This window comes from Macrotis lagotis, chromosome 6, assembly GCF_037893015.1.
Source record: "Macrotis lagotis isolate mMagLag1 chromosome 6, bilby.v1.9.chrom.fasta, whole genome shotgun sequence".
NCBI lineage: Eukaryota > Metazoa > Chordata > Mammalia > Peramelemorphia > Peramelidae > Macrotis > Macrotis lagotis.
In genome coordinates, this window is record NC_133663.1 from 168,889,837 (window position 1) to 168,900,905 (window position 11,069).

General features: G+C 34.1%; 1 protein-coding gene across 1 annotated transcript in view; it reads right to left on the bottom strand.

The window, feature by feature from the left end:
- Nucleotides 1-8,879, bottom strand: part of METTL21C (methyltransferase 21C, AARS1 lysine) — an 87,890-nt gene extending 79,011 nt beyond the window's left edge. Inside the window, exon 1 of the mRNA XM_074191984.1 lies at nucleotides 8,688-8,879. The gene's annotated coding sequence lies outside the window, so the exon portion shown is untranslated. The remainder of the gene's footprint in view (nucleotides 1-8,687) is intronic.
- Nucleotides 8,880-11,069: the final 2,190 nt, after the last annotated feature.

The following is an 11,069-nucleotide window of genomic DNA, read 5'->3' on the forward strand; positions in this document are numbered from 1 at the left end:
TCAATTTGGATGAATTTTTTAATGTCTTTCTTATTGGTTTTCTTAATATAGGGCTAATTGTAATATTAGTCCAAATTACCATCCTTTTTCAGACTCTGAACTCTGAAAAACATTTGAAGTATTTTACATTATTTAACCTTTGTGTTCTTCTTCTTAGCAGATGAAAGATCTGACAGATGGTCTGAGTAGGTGCTCAATGCTAAAATAAAAACAAAAATATCTCAAATTGTTAATGAAATTTTACTAGTTTTTGTTGAGTGACGTTTTGCTAGTTGAATAATACTGTTTCAACTATGTTCCCTAGGTACTTTTTTAAAACTAATTCTATTGACATCATTGCCTAGGAATGAAAAGATGCTAAATTATCTTATATCACGATCACAACAGGAAGATCAGGTTGATCACAATAATACCTAATTTTCCATTTCTTTTGTTTCTATCCTTCATTTCTCATACCTCCTGTGGATAATGTTATGACAGCTTTGAAATGAATAGGATGAGTTATGGAGTTTATGACCAAGTATGTAACCCATGGTCAAGTGAGAGGGCTTATAATTCTGATGTAATTCCATTAGGACCCTTGAATATAGATTGTCCTTATCTACAACTGAAAATTCTTGAGATTCATAGCATTCTTTCCCTAAACATAATTTTTTCTTTTTTTTTAATTACAGAAGACCCTAGCAAGCAAGATGGAATAAAATGCCATAAGTTACAGTCTTTCTCTAAACCTTTTTCCTTTTAGCCCCCAAGTCCTTTTCTCACATTATAGACCATCTTGAAAGTTGAGTACCCATAAACAGTGGATACTGATGTACTAGGAGTGTGAAGATGTCATAATACATTATTTTTCTCTTGTCATGCGTAGTTCTCATTTTTCCACTAGAGAATTTCCCAGATCACAAAACCAAATTTACTTTGTTGGCTACAGTGAAATACTGTATTCTCTGATTCTGTCAGTCTGCCTGTCTGTCTGACTCCCTCTGTCTCTATCTCACTGTGTGTGTGTGTGTGTGTGTGTGTGTGTGTGTGTGTGTGTCCCTCTCTCTTTTATATCATAGTCACAATAGATGTGAAATCAAGTTGATTACAACATCATCTAATTTTCTATCCATTTTGTCTCTTATTTCCTTCACTTCTCATACTTCTTATATTTAATAAATTTGACAGCTTGGAAATACGTGGGATGAATTCTGCATTTTATGGGTGGATATATAACTTCTGATTAAGTGGATGCTTGTTGTCTTGATACAACTCCACTGGGATCCATCCTCTTGAACATGTATTGCACTTATCCGCCACTGAAAACTCTTGAGCTTTATAGGACATCTGTCCTAAACATCACTCTTTCCTTTTCTTTTTCTATCCATAGCAGCCCTGAGCCAATAATCTGCTTTAGCTGAATGTAAATCTGTCGTTAACCAATCTTTCTTTCATTTCTCCTTGTAGTAAAAGACATTGTCAAGAATTCCATGCAAAGGACGCATCACAAAAAGACTTTCAGAAGATCCAGGAATGTCCCGGGTAGCCGGGGGCAAAAGGTAATAATCATCTCTCTTCTCAATAATCCAAAATCTAGGTTTTATTATATATTTACTGCTTTCCCATTTTGTGTTATCAGTTAAATACCGAATTCTCTTCTGTTCCATTTCCTTTGATTTGCTTCATTTCACAGTAAATTCATCCAACATGAGTTGTTCATCTTTGCTTTGTACTAGGCTTCTCACTGATTGAGAGATCCCTGATGAAAAATACTTCACCAATAACCTTTTGTTTTACTCATAACATTTTGCATCTTCTATTGTTACTCATCCCTACTTAGATCCTTTCCATCAGTTTCCATTTCAGTAAAGCCTGACTACTCTGTTATCATAGAGAAAGGTTCAAATCTAAGTCTTTTCTTCCATTCTTGTTTCAGGGTTAAAGGTTGAATAAGAAGATGAATATGAGAACGACATCATGAAAATCCTTCAGTACCCTAGGATATTAGGATGTTAGTGAGGACATCTTGATACTTCTCATTCTTGTATTGAAATGCAAATAAACTAATCAGCATCCAAGCTTTGCTTCTCCTGGGTTTTTGTACATCTGGACATTAAGGATATTTAGGGAACAGAAGTATAGCCTGAGATACTTGTAACTTGGTTGCCTTCAGAATATTCTACAACTGTAAAGCCCTCTGGTTCCTAAATTTATGCATTCCCACAGAAAGGTAGGGGGCAGCTAGGTAGTGCAATGTGTGAACTTGGACACGTCAGGTAAACACCTATCTGCTTCACTTCCTCATCTGTAAAGTAAGGACATAGTGGACAAGAAATGGCAAAGCAGTAAAAGATTAAAGCACTGGATCTCCATTAAGTATCCAAAACAATTCACCAGTGGAAAGCTAAAGGATTCACATGAAGGATCTAGGAACAAGGGCAGGGAGGGAATGAGGGAATGGAAAAGGCTTTCAGAACAAATGATATTCCCTGAATGTGTTAGTAGAGTGAGTCAGACAAAATCAAGTCTCAGTCATCAGAATGGACATTGTCTGGTCTGTTGTGTGATGGTCTTCAGACCACAGGACAATATAGAGGTGCACTATTCAGTAATGATCTTGTGAGAAATTGTCTTTGAGATTTGGTGGACTTGATTGTGTCTAGCTCTTGTTATTTCTCTTAGTTGATATGAAGGAAGCCTTGCACCTTTTTCACCTCCACATCAGCATAGCTCAAATGACACAGACAAGGTCATGGTTTTGGTAGGATGGGAATAGAACCTTGCTCATAGGTTCTGAATTGATTTCTCTTCTCTAATGTAACTTGCAGAAAGATGATAAACATTGACTGGCAAAGCCAGTATGCAACACAGTTCTTGTTAATGTAAGAGGGAGAACTTTCAGTTACTCCATCTTTGTGGGAGCATAGTTTTCTTGTACTTATTCCAGAGAATTTACTTGAGGTATGACTTCTTACCTGGTTTTACCCTTGGTCACCTACTTTAATAAGGCGTGGTTTCCTTCCAATTCAGTCTGCTGTCAAAGAGAAGAATGGTAGATGCTGCCAGACAGCTTGTATCCATGTGATTACTAATTCCTCTTTAACCAATTATTGGTATATAATAGGTACATAATACATGTTTATTGATTATTGATTTTGATGCCCAGAGAAACCTTGGTAAAAGTATTGTTTCTGATCTGGGTTGTTATTTGAATCAATAAATTTTTTTCTCTTTGAATATAAACTCCATGATGGCAATGCAACTGTTTTAAATATCTCTTTCATGTGGGATTTTTGTCAACCACTCCTTTAATAATGCATCTAAGCACTACACAGTGACCATTATTTTAATGAAATAAAAATCAAAACATATTCAAAAAACCCTCCAAAAACTCACAATTTTTACAGCCAATAAGAGAGACAGCAAAACTATTCTCTCTCTCTCTCTCTCTCTCTCTCTCTCTCTCTCTCTCTCTCTCTCTCTCTCTTTTCCTGAGAATTATGAAAAGTGGAGAAAGGAGAGAGAGAAGGACTGGTACCCTAAAACATTTAATTGATAAACATCTATTGTATTTACTTTGGATCCCCCACCCATTTTGCCATCTGGTCCTTATTCAGCTCTGCATATGTCCACTGCTCCTACTCCTCTCCATCACAATATCAGAAGATTCTTTGCTTTCTTTCTCTCTCTTCATGGTACTCCAGTATAGACTGCTGCTACCATTGTTTGCTGTTTTCCTGATCTTGGTAGTACCTTCTCCCTAAAAATCAAGATTCTTCCCCTCATCTTCTTCATAGTCATGGCAAGGCAAAAGCAGTGGCAGATGTAAATGCTTATACCCACTTCATCATCTCCAAAGTCACCAATGTATGAAAAGAGCAATATAGTATTTTATGGGACCAGAAATATTATAGTCCCTTGGGAAAAAAACTGAAACATATCTGATATCTTCAAGATACAGCATAATAATAGATAAAATTCAGCCTTTAAAATAATAATTTTATTATCCTATGTCAAAACCTACAAAATGTAACATAAACAGCAGTTGATGGGATATTTAATCAAATAAATAACTATATTCAAGCAATATATACTATTTGAATGGAGTTATTTATTTGACTTTATATATATAGCAATTATATAGCAATAATGCATAGTTAACAGAAATAAAAATAAGTAGTAAAATAAAGCAATCATAGTGTCAGAATACCTACATAATAACAAGTAAAAAATGAATGAATGAATGAATGAATGACAACTTATAGGCAAAAATAGCAAAATTATCAATAGTTAACATAGCAACAACATATACATGATTTAAGTGTATAAGCAAAGACACATGAATTGAAAAAGTGCAAAACAGAAACATCCTCAAAACCTTCAGTTCTTTGTGTATTAATATACATATTTAATTACATGTAAGGCAAAATTATATGATTAGGCATTAGTATTGCAGTTAGTCCATATGTATAATCATATGTTCTTCTCTAATATCCTAAGTAGAACTGTTTATAGCTCCAATAGAATTATCTCAGGCATAGGGAGAGACAGGACAGCAAATCACAAGAACTGGTCATCCTCCTCCTCAGATGTATAGTTCTAAATTCCTAAGCCAATGAATGTGGACAGGGATGAAGCATCTCTCAGAATTGTTGGACTGTGAGAATTGTCCCTGATCCCGGGACAACTTTTACAGAGGAATTGTAGGCAGAAAAATATACTGCCTCCAAATTCAATTCTATTTGTTTAAACAAGTTGTTCTAGGATTATAAGGCCTAGAATCTTCATCACTTGTACTTTTGATCCATTGTCATGTACAACTAACAGATGGGCATTTTACTCAGTCCTTTTTATAGATTGTCCATTACTTTGGTCCATCTGCTCATCAGTCTTTGTTTATAGGCTTAAAACTGATCAGAATGAATGGTCTTTACAAGATTCTTCCCAATCTCTAAGGTGATTCTGTGAACAGATAAATCATCCAATTCCCCTACAATTAGGTTTTGAGTAACTTTACAGTAATCTGATCTTTTTTTTCATACTATAAACACTGATGGTTTTCAGAAAAACAAACAAACAAACAACTGTCTCTTTATTGAAGGTCTTAACAAAGATCTCAAGCACTGCCAGTCATATGACAAACAAGATGAAGGACTAAATATTTTTCCCAGTTCTCTTGAAATTTCAAAACTCCCAACAAAAACAAATTATTCTTAAGAGGTAAGCAATTAATTGTAGTTGACTGCAAGTCAAAGGAAGATTTTCAAGGCAATAAAATGATGAATTAATTTTAGAGAGGACTTATCCCAAATGCATATTGTGCTCACTCGGCACACCATTCCTTAGTGACCCCCACTCTCTGGTACCTGACCCACCACCAGCCTGTGCTCAGTTATTTGCTGGATGCAGTCTTTGTCAGCATGCCATACTTCCGACCTCACTTCACCATTCTCAGGCAAAAGCAGGAAAATTCAACATGGAGATGAGGAAAAAATATAGGGGAAAAAACACATTCTATATAGGGCTGCAGTAGTAAGCTAGAAAATTAAATGTCAAGAAGATCTCTTACAGTACCAGCATATAGATAGATAGACAGACAGATAGATAGATAGACAGACAGATAGATAGATAGATAGAAAGAAAGATATAGAGATAGAGATTGAAGATATAGATATAGATATAGATATAGATATAGATATAGATATAGATATAGATATAGATATAGATATAGATATAGATATAGATATAGATATAGATATAGATATAGATATAGATATAGATATAGATATAGATATAGATATAGATATAGATAGTCATGGTACTAGATCTAAAAAGAAAAGCCTGAAACTAACTTAAGGCTATTTCTGACCCCCCCCCCCCAGATCTAGCAAGGATGAAAGCAAATTAAAAGTAAGTTCCCCAGTAGAGAAGACTAAAATGACTTTTATGTCCTATCCCAGAGGATCCATCATCAAAAGGGAAACACTGAAAAAGTAAGGAACAAAAGAAATAAGAAAAAATACTGAAATTACCAAAAAATCTTATGAGGAAGAAAATTCTGTTTAAAACATTGGTTAAAAGCCTATAGCACAAGAATATGAATCAATAAGGGAAATATTAAAGTAGAAGGTAAGAGAGCCACCCCTGGCATCTAAATGAATTCAAACATCCTTGAAGAATTATTTTATTAAAAAAGGAAATTTAACCAATACCTGATAAAGTAGAGGGCTCTATGGATTCCCAAGAATGCATGGAATCATTGCAGAATGTTCCTAAATTATTCAAAACAAAAATAAGAATCTTGAAAGCAGAAGTTAAAAGGGAATGAATGGCAGTGTTCTCATTTGGTACAGCAGAAATAATAACCAGAACAGAAATTCCACAACAGTGAGTCTCTCCAAAGAAACAAAATAGAGACCAATTGATTGAGAATATAAGAACAATCTGGAAAAAGAAGTGAAATGTAATACTAAAAGAACACAATCTCTACAGAAGGAAAATGCAATGATCTTGAAGACAGGATGTATAGACAACTTAAGGATTTTAGATCTCCTAAAAGAACACAAAAAGGCAAAAGAACTGAACACAATTATGGAAAAAAATTAATGCAATAAAATTACATAGAACTTTTGAGTAGAGCAAACAAAACAATTGAAAAAATCCAGAAATCTCTTGAAGAAAAAATAATTTATGTTGCAAACTAGAAAATATGTAGTGTTTAAATCCAATAATGTCATTGATGAATAAATTATGCATAGGTGAATATAAAAGAAAGAAAATTTGAATAAAGCAAAACTATTCTGCAACCACCGTATAATGCAGAAAGGGAATGATATATTCTAAAAACAAACAAACAAACAAACAGAAAAGCTCAGGATGTAGCCCCAAATCATTAATGACAAAAGATGGATATTCAATGAGAAAGAGGCATTTGAAGCATTCTCAACAAAGGAAAATATAGTAGATATGAGCAGATATAAATTTTCAAACACTCCAGAGAACAGAAACACAAGATAAATATGTACATATATAAAAATGTACACAGATATATAAGTATATACTAGAAGCATACTAATTAAGTATATTAACTCATTTTTAAAGACTATTAAAAGACAAAAATAGAAAGAGAAGGACACTTACAGGATTAAACAAAATAATAAAAAAGATCATGAAAAAATTGCTTTCAAAAAACATAAAAGTATACAAGTATACTTGTAGAAAAGTATACAAGAGGACAAAGACAAAATAGCATATAAATAATGTAAAGACAAAAATAGGATATAAATAGAAGTGAAATAGGATATAAATAGGAGAAACAAGGGTAGAGAGAGAGAAAGAGACCTGAAATACCATGGACTAAATCTTACTCCAACTCACTCTCCTTAGAAAAATCAGTGTTTTTTATGAGACTAAAATGGAGAATGGGAGGATGCATAAAAGGAGAGCGTGAAACTAGAAGATAAAAGGGCATATATGATATACTGCCAACCAAGTCAATATTAAACAATGAAGGAAAAATAATTTATACAGACTTCCAGGAAAAAGAGCTATGGAAAAATGGATAAGATAGCAAAGAAAAAGATTAAAACTAGGGGGAAAAAAGGAAGAAATGTATTCAGTGTTAAAAGGGGTATCATTTAAAGGGAGAGATAGATTCTGTAATGGAGGATGGAAACTGTGTTTAAATTTCAAGTTGTTCAATTCCCTGACCACAATGCACCTTCTAGTCAGTAAAGTATATTTATAAGTAGCTACTGTAAAGGACAGTAGTAATAGTAAGAAGTAAAATCACAAAGGGGAATCTAAAAGTCACATACAAACTATCTCAAAGACCAAAAGAGCACAATTTAGGGGTGGCTGGGTGGCACCCTGGAGTCATGAGTACCTGAGTTCAAATCCGGCCTAAGATACTTAATAATTACTTAGCTATGTGGCCTTGGGCAAGCCACTTAACTCCATGGCCTTGAAAAAACCTAAAAAAAAAGCAAAATTTATAACTGTAGCATACGTTAACCAAAAATCACATCCTGATAATATATAATCAATCAGGGGGAGTCATCTAAGTTTTTTATGATACATAATTTCAGATAAGTTCCAGACATTCCCAGTAAAACCAGCAGAACATGAATTGTTAATAATAACTTTGAGAAAAGGATATGTTAATTTTAAAGTTTTTCCAAAGCTTTGAGATAATTTGGATATGCTAATGAATTCATGTCAAGGTAGCACAGATAAGAAGTAGTCTATTTTTCAAAAAAATTCTATAAAAATGAGATCTCAAACTCTTGTCCTGCAAATGCTCTTTCATCTCCTTCTTGGTCCATACTGCTGAGTGCTCCCAGCTCTAATCCATGGTTACCTAAATAATTCTCTGTGCATCTCCCCCTCTCTTACAATAGTAACCTTTCTCCCTTTAACACCCAATCCTTGCCCCAACAGCATCTGACTCTATACTCTTATTGTTGCTTTTCTCTATATTTGCTGTGCCATTTGCCACCATACCCTATGAGCCTTATTGTGTGGGGGGGACCAAGATGGCAGACAAAAGGCAGGTATTTGCTTGAACTCTTCGAAACTCCCCTCCAAACAACTTTAAATAATAGCTCAAAATGAATTATGAAAAAGTCACACCTACAAAAGAAGGAAGTAAAATAATATTTTAGCCCAAGACAACTTAGAAGTTTGTCAGGAAAGGTTTATCTCACCAAAGTAAAAGTAGAGTGTGATCCATAACACAGGCAGTAACTCAGCAAAACAACAGCAAGTTATGCCTTGGCAAACCATCAAGAAACCTTGTGGGCAACTGAATTTGCAGTAACAGCTTCTAGAACGACCATCCCACAATGTGTAAAGGATTCAGACAACTGGTCAGAAGATTAGAGGGCTCCCTTTGCTGCCATTGGATGTAAGATTCTGTTTGACTGCCCATATGATCATCTGCATCACAATAGTCGTTGGTCATAGTCCCAGGGTCAAGAGTACTAGCACATCAGAGTTTGCAGCTACAGAGAAATGGGATCTCTGGTAACAGATTTAGAGTAGAAAAGAGAGATCATAGATAAGATAACATTCCAGGAAAGTAGTAAGTTTTCTCTTAGAATTAAGTTTTTAACAATTGGGAACAATTTTGGGCTGTCTGCAAAGGAGAGCACCATCTGTATCCAGATAAAGAGCCGTGGAGTTTGAACAAAGTTCAAGGACTATTCCCTTTAATTTAGAAAAAAACAGATATCTTATTGTCTGATCTTGTTACCTCTTAGACTTCTTGTCTGTTCCCTAAGGATATGATTTCTCTCTCATCACACTCAATTTGGATCAATGTACAACATGGAAACAAAGTAAAGACTGACAGATTGCTTTCTGTGGGGGTGGGGTGGGGGAGGGAAGTAAGATGGGGGAAATTGTAAAACTCAAATAATATCTTTAATAAAAATAAATAAATTAAAAAAATAAAAAAGTTCTTCTTAGATCAGACCCTAGAAGAACTAAAAACTTATAGACCCCCCAGAACTAGCTTTGAAAAGCTAAACAAAATTCAAAACTTGGAAAAAGGACCCCCTATACAGCTCAACTTTAACATGAAGCTAAAAGTCAAGAAATAGGATGAGAAATAAATAAACATCAAAAACAAGGAAGAACCTTACCAAAGAAATTTACTGTGGTGACAAGGAAGATCAAAGAAGACAACAAGAAAGACAAAACTGCTACATCCAAATCCATAAAGAAAAGTGTGAATTGGTTTCAAAACCAAAAAGTATTTCTAGAAGAGTCCCAAAAGGAAGTTTAAAAATCACATAAGAAAGGGAGAGGGAAAACTGGGAAATCAAATGATAGAGATTCAAGAAAACCTTAAAAAAAGTTAACAAGGCGCAAAAATTACTGAAATTAAAATAAAACAAATGATAAAAGAGGCAAAAATCCATTGAAGAGGGGAACTCCTTAAAAAGCCAAATTTCTTAAAAATTAGAATTGGGTAGGTGGAAGCTAATGATTCCATGAGGCATAAAGAAACAATAAAAGAAAACCAAAAGAAGGCAAAATAGAAGAAAATATGGAATATGTCATTGGAAAAAAAGAAACTGATATGAAAAATAGATCCAGAAGAGATAATTTAAGGATTATTGGATTACCTGAAAGTCATGATAAAAAAAGAACCTAGACATGATCTTTCAAGAAAGTATCCAAGTAAAATTATTCTAGGGGCAGCTAGGTGGCACAGTGAATAGGACACTAGCCTCAGAGTCAGGAGGACCTGGGTTCAAATCTGACCTTAGACACTTAATAATTGCCTAGTTGGAAAAGGAGGTAGGCAGATGACAGTAGAAGGATGGCTTGTGAGAGGCAGTAGTCAGAAGCAAAATAATTTTGAGAATGAACAAGGTAAAAGGGGAAAGATAATAAGAAAAAGAGAAGGGGGGGAAACAGATTGGAGGGAAATATACAGTCAGCAATCTTAACTGTGAATTAAACTTTCAGCAAATTTCTCTGATAAAGAACTCATTCATCAAATATATAGAGAATTGCATGAAATTTATAAAAATAAGAGCCATTCCCCAATTGATCAATGATTGGAGGATATGAAGTTTTCAGATGAAGAAGTCAAAATTATCTATAGTTATAAAATGTTCTAAATCTCTATTGATTAGAGAAATACCAATTAAAACAATTCAGACTGGCTAATATTAAATAAAAGAAAAATAACAAATATTGGAGGGGATGTGAGAAATTAAATGTACTATTGGTGAAGTTGTATATTGATTCAACTGTTCTGGAAAACAATTAGAACTGTACCCAAGGGGCTATAAAATTATGAATACCCTAAGAGGGAGCAATACCACTTCTAGGTCTGTATCTCAATGACATAAAAACAAAAAAACGAAAAGGACTTATATGTTCAAAAAATATTTAAAGCAATTACTTCTTGGTGACAAGAATGGGAAACTGAAAAGATGTTTATCAATCGAGGAATGGCTGAGCAAATTGTGATATATAATTTCAATGGAATTATTATTATTACTGTACTAAACAGATTGACAAGCAGGATGCTCTCAGAAAAACTTGGGAACTGATGCAAAGTGAAATGAGCA